This window comes from Bombina bombina, chromosome 12 (genome assembly GCF_027579735.1).
Source record: "Bombina bombina isolate aBomBom1 chromosome 12, aBomBom1.pri, whole genome shotgun sequence".
Taxonomy (NCBI): domain Eukaryota; kingdom Metazoa; phylum Chordata; class Amphibia; order Anura; family Bombinatoridae; genus Bombina; species Bombina bombina.
Genome location: NC_069510.1, coordinates 17,251,835 through 17,261,841, shown reverse-complemented (window position 1 = coordinate 17,261,841; position 10,007 = coordinate 17,251,835). Strand labels below are relative to the sequence as shown.

The 10,007-nt window shown below is 30.6% G+C and overlaps 1 protein-coding gene across 1 annotated transcript in view; it reads right to left on the bottom strand.

Annotated features, from left to right (window-relative positions):
* EGFL7 (EGF like domain multiple 7) overlaps positions 1-9,447 on the bottom strand; it is a 62,336-nt gene extending 52,889 nt beyond the window's left edge. Inside the window, exons 1-2 of the mRNA XM_053695767.1 lie at positions 9,227-9,447; positions 7,430-7,487 (exon numbers count right to left, since the gene is read on the bottom strand). The gene's annotated coding sequence lies outside the window, so the exon portion shown is untranslated. The remainder of the gene's footprint in view (positions 1-7,429; positions 7,488-9,226) is intronic.
* Between the last annotated feature and the right edge of the window lie 560 nt (positions 9,448-10,007).

The following is a 10,007-nucleotide window of genomic DNA, read 5'->3' as shown; positions in this document are numbered from 1 at the left end:
TGCAATTTTATAAACTTTCTACTTTACTTCAAAATGAACTATTTATCTCAGTATCTGTTGTTAAAATGTAGCTGCTTTCTATTAGAGCATACTGAAGTAGGCTTAAGTACGTGCACTTTGTATACAGAAGTAGTTTTTGTCACAATTTTATAGAGCACCACACACGTGCACACTCCAGAGCCTACTGCAGTATGAGCTCATGTAAGGAGATACGTTTTTACAAGAGGGGGTAAGATAAACAGCAGTAAAAATGGGAGATTTTTTAATTCGTGCACTAAGGTTCATGAAACTTTAATTTTGTCCATTTAAAGGGAAAGTGACAAAATAATGTACTTTAATGTTGAAGCTACCTGGCTTCCTTCTGGGTGTAGAAAGAGGGTGATATTGTGGTAGCCAGTGGGTTGGATTGGAGTATAAATTGTTTTGTGAACAAAAAATAAAATTGATGTAAAAGTGATGTCTGTAGTAGTTAAATGGGGAAATAATTGGAAGCTTTCAGGGCACTAATTGGCCCTTTGTCTCACAGTATATTTTGTGTTCAGAAAATGATCTGTTTCCTCCTGGGAAATCCTGTATAGGAAAATGAAGCTGCTTTTCTTAGTGTCTTGAAAATATTTCAGAAAAGGTATAAAATAATTTGAAGTCTAAATCACCTCTTGTTGCAATAAGCAAATGTTGCTTACAAATGACAGCACTAAAATCTGCAAGGGTTAATGGTTTCCTTGCTCTGATAAAACGCCAGTTGCTCTCATATTGAGAATGATCTATTTCTGCCAGGGGCATATCTGACCTAGGCATGTGCCTATGGCAGCACAATTTAGAGGGGACTACAAATTCTAAGGGGTAGTTCTCTTGCAGTATATCTTCCTACTTGTGTTATTAGTTCATTTAATTACAAACCAATGATCTATGGTTGTCCTATATGGGGTTGTATAAACGTTGTGCATCCTTATAGCAATATATAATGGAAAATATAAGCTAAAGGTTCTGGGTCAACAGATTTCCTGGTAACAAAGGGTAGCACAAAATCTAAATACACCAATACTTATTGCAAACTTATAATAAAGTATGCTCACTGTATGTGTAATAAACACTCAGCTTTTAGTTATACACATCCTAAATGGCTCACTTTAATGGGTTCCTCTCTGGTGACACAAGAGTTAAATAACCAGTGAAGCAGATTTCTGATTCTGCCACTTGCAATGCAACATTAGACACCAACGATTACTAAAAGGTTTATTCTGGCTTAATTTAAAAAATGCATATTTTTGTTACCTATCTACTTGCTAGAAACAGTTCTTTTTATTCCAATTTAAACAGGAAAAGCTGCTGAATGTGAAATATAGTTTCTCCTCCGACAATAAAAAGCATATGTGTGAGAAAACATACATTTATTACAGAGTATATAAGGATCTAATAGATAGTTACCCACCATACAAGAGAGGATAGGATTTAATGTCATTAATAGGTAGTCATCTTCCAACATATAAGGTAATGCCAGGAACCATATATATAACATTTGAGCATAACAATTAGGTTGAAATGGATAGAACAACTGGACAAACTAGATTTCAAGGTTTAGAAATGTAATAAAATAAAATAAACTGCAGTACTGTATGAAGTCATCACATGCTGCTAAACTTAACCCTACAGATTTCTTATTCTCAGTTAAATATTAAGGACAAGCAGCAAAGTACATCCCTATGCATTTGTTACAGAAAGAATAGACAACAAAATTCCACATTAGAGATGACAAGAAACCTGACCCTCCCTTGGGTAATAGTTATACACAGGACAATTAATTGCAGCTTGATACACTATAGAAAATATTTAAATCTGTACAGCACAGACATCAGTTATATCATTAATCAACACAATGGAGGAAAAAGTATCATAAACTTCAGCATCTGGAATCAAACTCACTTCCCAATAAATGACTGAGCGAGCTGAACTTGTTTATATTATCCCAGAGGCAAGGAAAGGATTAAGTTGCAGACCTTGATTGTGATTGTGTTTCAGCATTTTCTTAGCATGCACTATAAAGGGTACACTAATGGTAGACAAATGTATGTAATATTTTAAATAATGTTATCAAATTACTATTAACTTGCAACATGTTTTTAGAAGAATAGAAAATGTAACTTTTTGTAGTGTAAATCCCATTAATTGCTTTAGGAACACAAATGTAATCATGAATTTTATCCACTAGGTGGCGATAAAGCAGCTAAAAACGGTCCTTATGGAACTAATTTGGGAACTTGATAAAAAGTACACTTTAGATTTTTGTACTGCAATCTTAACTGGACTTTTACACAAGAAAATTCACCAGCAAGATCCCATTAAATCTGCCAACAAATTCCAGCACTGTATAAGGTAGGAATGGGTGAGAACGTGATACTCTGTACTCTTAGCTTTCTTATAAAAGTGTAATATTAGCAGATTAGTAGTAAGTTCTTTATATGTAAATATTTTGTAGTTACTCACAGATCAATGCATGAAGCTTTCGATGACCAGAACAAAAAAAGGAATGTGATGTTGCAGGGTTATAGAAAATCACGTGCTGCCCTATTAATCCCTCTGGTTATTTATAAACAGTCACTTTTCTTATGGGTATGTCCTGCAGGTTTAATCCATGAAGTTGGGATATACATTGAACTAGTGTGAAAGTGACAGGCACTTCAGGGGAGCCCCTCCCCCCATAGAAAGATAGGGATACCCCCTGCTAAATTGCTATTGGATAAAGGTTGAAGAGACATCATAGAGAGGGGATTCCACCTGATACACCCATTCTCTAGCATTAATTGACTCTTGCATGAAGAGGGGAGTGATTCTGGATAGTATAGCAGATAATTGACTGGTAATGCTATTTCCTGGCTGATATAGTTATCCTTAGCCCTTGTTAGGCAAGTCAAGGACACAAATTAAGCCACTTATTAAGGTGATGAATTGATTCCAGATTTCCTAAATATTTATACTTTGTTTTAAAATTCATTGGTAATACTAAATTGTTAAGGAACAGTGGAACAAAATGTTTTAGGAAAACGTATAACTATTTAAGTAAAAGAGTTAAAGGCGATAAGAAAAAGAGGATATTGTTTCTAAATGTAAAATACATTTAAATATGTTAAAATAATTATTTACAAATACACCCATGATATCTATTTTAAGTGTACTGCAGGGGAGAAAACAAAATTAGCCCACTCAATTCAATGTTACTTGTACACTGCAATTATATATATATATATATATATATATATACACATACAAAACAAAGCAAACATTATTTAAGCTTTTTGTTAATATATATATATATATATATATATATATATACATACTCATACTGTGTTTATATATATATATATATATATATATATATAGTTCCAAATGGCATGTACTCGCTGGATTTGTGCCAAAAGTGCTTTATTGGCACATAGGAAAATCAGTGACATTTCCTATGTGCCAATAAAGCACTTTTGGCACAAATATAGTGAGTTCATGCCTCTTTGGAACTGTAATCTTGCTTGCCTGCACCCTGGTAGTTGATCTTGAAGGTGGGGGTGCGCCCTACTGTGAACATTATATATATTTATATATATAATGTGTTTATATATTTATATATATATATATATATATATATATACTGTGTTTATATATATATATATATATATATATATATATATATAGAGTGTGTTTTATATATATATATATATATATATAGTGTGTGTGTATATATATGTATGTATATATATATATATATATATATATATATATATATATATATATATATATATATACTGTGCTTTAATATTTATCTATATATATATCTATACGTGTATATATATATATAGACTGTGTGTGTATATATATATATATATATATATATATATATATATATATATATATATATATATACACTTTGATGAGAGAATGTTCAACACATATCATTATGCCCTAAATTCTAAATTTGTCCAAATTAACCTTTAACCATTTAATGAATATGCTTTTGACTTGTTCCTTGTGTCTGATCTTTCACCCTCTTTAATTAAGGTGTTATACAAGGTAATTCTAACAGGATAGTGGCCTCATAAAGCCAGTGAGATTATGTCTCTAGAGAGACATCCCTTCTGTAAGCAAGAATTTCAGTCCTAATAACCACCTTCTGCTACAGCAGACAAATTAACAGGTGGTTCTGCCTCACTAAATATTCCCCCGCTGCTACAGTTTATAGCAAAAACAACAGGTTCCCTTTAACAACAGGTACTGATAACTCAAATCTTTTTTTTTTTTTTTAATCTTTTTTTTAACTATGTAACATTGTTTAGGTCATTCTTACAATAAATTAATACTATGTAACATTGTTTAGGTCATTCTTACAATAAATTAATACTATGTAACATTGTTTAGGTAGTCTTTACAATAAATTAATACTATATAACATTGTTTATGTAGTTCTTACAATAAATTAATACTATGTAACATTGTTTAGGTGTTTCTTACAATAAATTAATACTATATAACATTGTTTAAGTAGTTCTTACAATAAATTAATACTATATAACATTGTTTAGGTAGTTCTTACAATAAATTAATTCTATGTAACATTGTTTAGGTACTTCTTACAATAAATTAATACTATGTAACATTGTTTAGGTAGTTCTTACAATAAATTAACACTATATAACATTGTTTAGATCGTTCTTACAATAAATTAATATTATGTAACATTATGTAGGTCGTTCTTACAATAAATTAATACTATGTAACATTGTTTAGGTAGTTCTTACAATAAATTAATAATATGTGAAATTGTTTAGGTAGTTCTTACAATAAATGAATACTATGTAACATTGTTTAGGTAGTTCTTACAATAAATGAATAATATGTAACATTGTTTAGGTAGTCTTTACAATAAATTAATACTATATAACATTGTTTAGGTCGTTCTTACAATAAATTAATACTATATAACATTGTTTAGGTAGTCTTTACAATAAATTAATACTATATAACATTGTTTAGGTCGTTCTTACAATAAATTAATATTATGTAACATTTGTTAGGTAGTTCTTACAATAAATTAATACTATATAACATTGTTTAGGTAGTCTTTACAATAAATTAATACTATATAACATTGTTTAGGTCGTTCTTACAATAAATTAATATTATGTAACATTTGTTAGGTAGTTCTTACAATAAATTAATACTATGTAATATTGTTTAGGTTGTTCTTACAATAAAGGAATACTATATAACATTGTTTAGGTAGTTCTTACAATAAATTAATATTATGTAATATTTGTTAGGTAGTTCTTACAATAAATTAATACTATGTAACATTGTTTTGGTAGTTCTTACAATAAATTAATAATATGTAACATTGTTTAGGTAGTTCTTACAATAAAATAATACTATGTAAAATTATTTAGGTAGTTATTACAATAAAGTAATACTATGTAACATTGCTTAGGGAGTTCTTACAATAAATTAATACTATGTAACATTGTTTAGGTCGTTCTTACAATACATTAATACTATGTAACATTGTTTAGGTAGTTCTTACAATAAATTATTATTAGGTAACATTATTTAGGTACTTCTTACAATAAATGAATACTATGTAACATTGTTTAGGTCGTTCTTACAATAAATTAATACTATGTAACATTGTTTAGGTAGTTCTTACAATAAATTAATACTATGTAACATTGTGAGTTAGTCTTGGAGTAGACAGGGAGACATAAGATAATGAGGACGTTGTGTAAATATTTAGAAACATAAAATAATGAGGTTTGCTTTCCCTGCAAATTAAGCCCATTTGCATTTAACAGAAACAGCTATTATATTTATAAAATTTAACCTAAAGGATCATTTTTCTATACATTTTGTCTTTTTGTTTTTTGTTTTACTCCAAGATAGCTCACATGGCCAGTGTATTTGATTGGTAAGCATGCACTATATATAATGTGTGCACTCTATACAAGCCTGTTTGCCCAATGACTGCAACATGTACTTGAGGTGGGATGTTAAAGGTATTTATCTCTGTGGAAAAATGGCTAAAGCAGATTTTTAAGATTGCATTTGTCAAAACATGTTGCAATAGAACAGCACTAGCATACAATTACATGTTATGTTCATTTAAATACATCAGATGTTATGCTTTATCAATATTATATTGTGTAGGCAACTCAGACAGTACACTGCCTGCTTATGTGTATGGAAGAAGTGAAATGTGTCTGTCTCTATCTATCTATCTATCTATCTATCTATCTATCTATCTATCTATCTATCTATCTATCTGTCTGCCCATCAGCATATATCTATCTATCTATCTATCTATCTATTTATCTATCTATCTATCATCTGTCTAATCTATCTATCTGTATCTATCTATCTATCTATCTATCTATCTATCTATCTGTTTGTCTGTCTGCCCATCAGCATCTATCTATCTATCTATCTTCTATCTATCTATCTATCTATCTATCTATCTGTCTGTCTGCCCATCGGCATCTATCTATCTATCTATCTATCTATTTGTCTGTCTGCCCATCAGCATCTATCTATCTATCTCTCTATCATCTGTCTAATCTATCTATTTGTATCTATCTAAATATCTATATATTTATTATATATCTATCTATTATCTATAACATATCTATCTATCTATCATCTGTCTAATCCATCTATTTGTATCTAAATATCTATATATCTATTATCTATCTATGCATCTATCTATTATCTATCTATCTATCTATATCTATCTATCTATCTATCTAACATCTATCTTTATCTGTATGCCTTTTTATCTGAAGTGGTATATCCCCAACTGTACATAATATGGATCTTAAAGGTCACTTAGTACACCTGCTACAATGTAAGGTAATAAACATAATAGTGTTTTATATACACTCACTACAAGTGAACAATTTAGCAAGAGTATTGACACAAGCCTACATATGTGCATAAAAACATAGACAAATATACATGAGATACGCACACAAGACAGAAAAAGGCAACATCCAGTTTGTTGCAGACAGAGTGAGGAAGAAGAGTGGTGAGAGACTCTGAAGTTTTGTGCCTGTATAAAAGCAAGTCAACTGCTTAGTGTGGTGCCTACAAACATGCAGATAAGCACAGTGAGATTTCCAGGGCTCCTTACAGCCTTAGCTGTTTCCATTGCTTCTGTCCCTATAAATCACACAAGTTCTACAGATCCAGGGTGTGTGTTATCAGTGCTAAACCATATACAGATAATATGAAGCTATAGAAATACATTTATTTATCATCCAGAACATGTAATCATTGTTATTACTAACGGTTTTCCCTTTGTCATAAAAGAACAATAAAGAGTTCTGCAAACCTTAAACATTCACCTATAATTATAATGTATGTGCCTGGTTTCTGTAAAGCAATAAAACTCACATACCTATTCATTTGCCAGAAATCTGCATTGTGTCTTCATGAGAATTATTGTTGTCATGTTACTACAAGAGAGAAGGAAAAAACACACAAAATAATGTTATTAATATGGATCCAATTTGGCACTGCACGTGGCATTGTTTTATGCAAAGACATTCCACTAATAATAAGCTTTTAGACTAAGTTCTATTATTTCAGACAAATACCATGTTTCTAAGTATAGTCTCTCCAAGAGGGTGATGGGTTTTATTAAGCATTACGTTTCCAGTTGGTACTATTTACTACAAAAGGAATAAAATATTAGCAGAACTGGGAATTATAGCAAATGTTTTTCATGGAGATATTTCTTATTATCAGGAACTTGGTATCTACGAATTGTGCACAGTTATTTATGAAACACCAGCGTTTTACATTAACAGTACCTGATGGTAAAGCCATAAGGTTACCCCCACCCAAATAAAAACCCTATATCATTTAATGAAAATAGTAATAATATTAATATTAATAAGAGTAAATAGTAAAACAAAAAAAATTCATACCCAAATCTCACACATTTACATTTTTTTGTAAATATGTTGTATATAGATTTATTTCTTATTCAAGCAGAGGCTACTGATTCACTGGCCAGACAAAAAAAGACCGCACCTCTCAAAGTGTTTCATGGGAAAATAATCTGCTCATGTGCAACAGTCTGCGGAGAAATGGTATTTTACTGCAATACACTGGGGTTGGGGCTTAGGTAGTATGCACTTGCTACACAACAATATAAGGTATCATTTAAAGGGTTTTTGTAGCAAGCCACTAAAACAGTAAGCTATTAAGAAATACTTAGGTTTATATTTGAAAGATACCCATTTATTGAAATAATTATGTTAGAATTAGGAGTTTTAGTTATTGGTTAGTAAAATTATAGTTTTATTTTGTTTAAATTAATAAAAATCATTAGAAAATTAAATGTCGTCTATGTATCCCCCCCCCCCCAAAAAAATAAAATAAAAATAACTATATGTACATTATAGTTTATTGGAACATCTCCTGGAATGAGAGTCTTTAATAATAACCGTTTCAGTTGAATAAATAATTTATTTGATTTTCTAAATAAATTTATATATACAGTATTTTTTTTCTTTTAAAAAAATATTACAAAATTGTAATATTTTGTTTCTCATCTGAAAGGGACACTGAACCCAAATTTTTTATTTCGGGATTCAAATAGAGCATGCAATTTTAAGCAAGTTTCTAATTTACTCCTATTATAAATTTTTCATCATTCTCTTGTTATCTTTATTTGAAAAAGAAGGCATCTAAGCTTTTTTCTTGGTTTAGAACTCTGGACAGCACTTTTTTATTGGTGGTTGAATTTATCCACCTATCAGCAAGGACAACCCAGGTTGTTCACCAAAAATGGGCCGGCATCTAAACTTGAAAATTTGATAATAGCAGTAAATTAGAAAGTTGCTTAAAATGTCATGCTCTATCTGAATCACAAAAGAAAACAATTGTGTTCAGTGTCCCTTGAAGCCTATAATTTGAACATTTAAATACAAATATAAGGATGAAGATAAATGAAGATACATTAATTATGTCATATGATATATATATATATATATATATATATATATATATATATATATATATATATATATATATATATATATATATAAATGCTTTCAGCTGAAACAAAAAAAAAAAATTGAGGATCAGATTGAACCTTGTTAGTTAAAAAGATACATTAAGTATATATAGGTTCAGGCAATATGGTGGTATAAAGAATGTGATTTAATGCAAATAAAGTCTACTTTACCTGACAGAGAGAAGAGATGGGCCAGTGGTTTCCATAGTGAGTATGTGGAGTTGGCTGGGTTGTTTAACTCCTTGCACTGAGATGCTAAGTGCATGGACATCTTGAGGCTGATATGAGATTAGATGGCTACCTTCTTGTACCCTCATCTCTTGTATGAAGCCTCTCCAGCTCTGCTATAAAAACCTCTGCGGTGTAAGTGTAAATGTCCGAAGGGATGCTTTTTATGCGCTCTTCTTCCTGTATAAATCAGGACAGGGTTGGACAACCCAGAAGGGAAATCCTGTGTGTGTGTTTGGGACTGATAAAGAGTTCTGTTAGAACAAAACACTTCAGGTTGTACAAAGAAACACAGGGCCTAATGAGTTTGTATTTAGCACTGAACTCCTAAACACCATACTGGGGGTAGATGGATCAGTTTTCTACAGAACACACTTCCATGTTTGTTTAGTACTTAGATGTCAAAAAGGAAACAGCCATCACAATCAGAGGATTTCTCATTATGCTGGTTTGGCTGATAAATCTCAGCTTGTCCCTAATACAGGTATAGAAGATTCCCCAACATCTGGTGCATGAACAGTTATATAATCAAGTTCCCCTACACACAGGAGGTATCTCAATAAACTTCCTATCTACGCCCCTAAGATACTCCATGTTGACAGAAATATGAATATTCACTTTAACAGCATGTTATAGTTAAAGGGATGTGGACCTCAAAAATTAAACTTTCATCATACAGAAACAGTGTGTAAATTAGAAATAAAATGTTCCAATTTATTCTTAT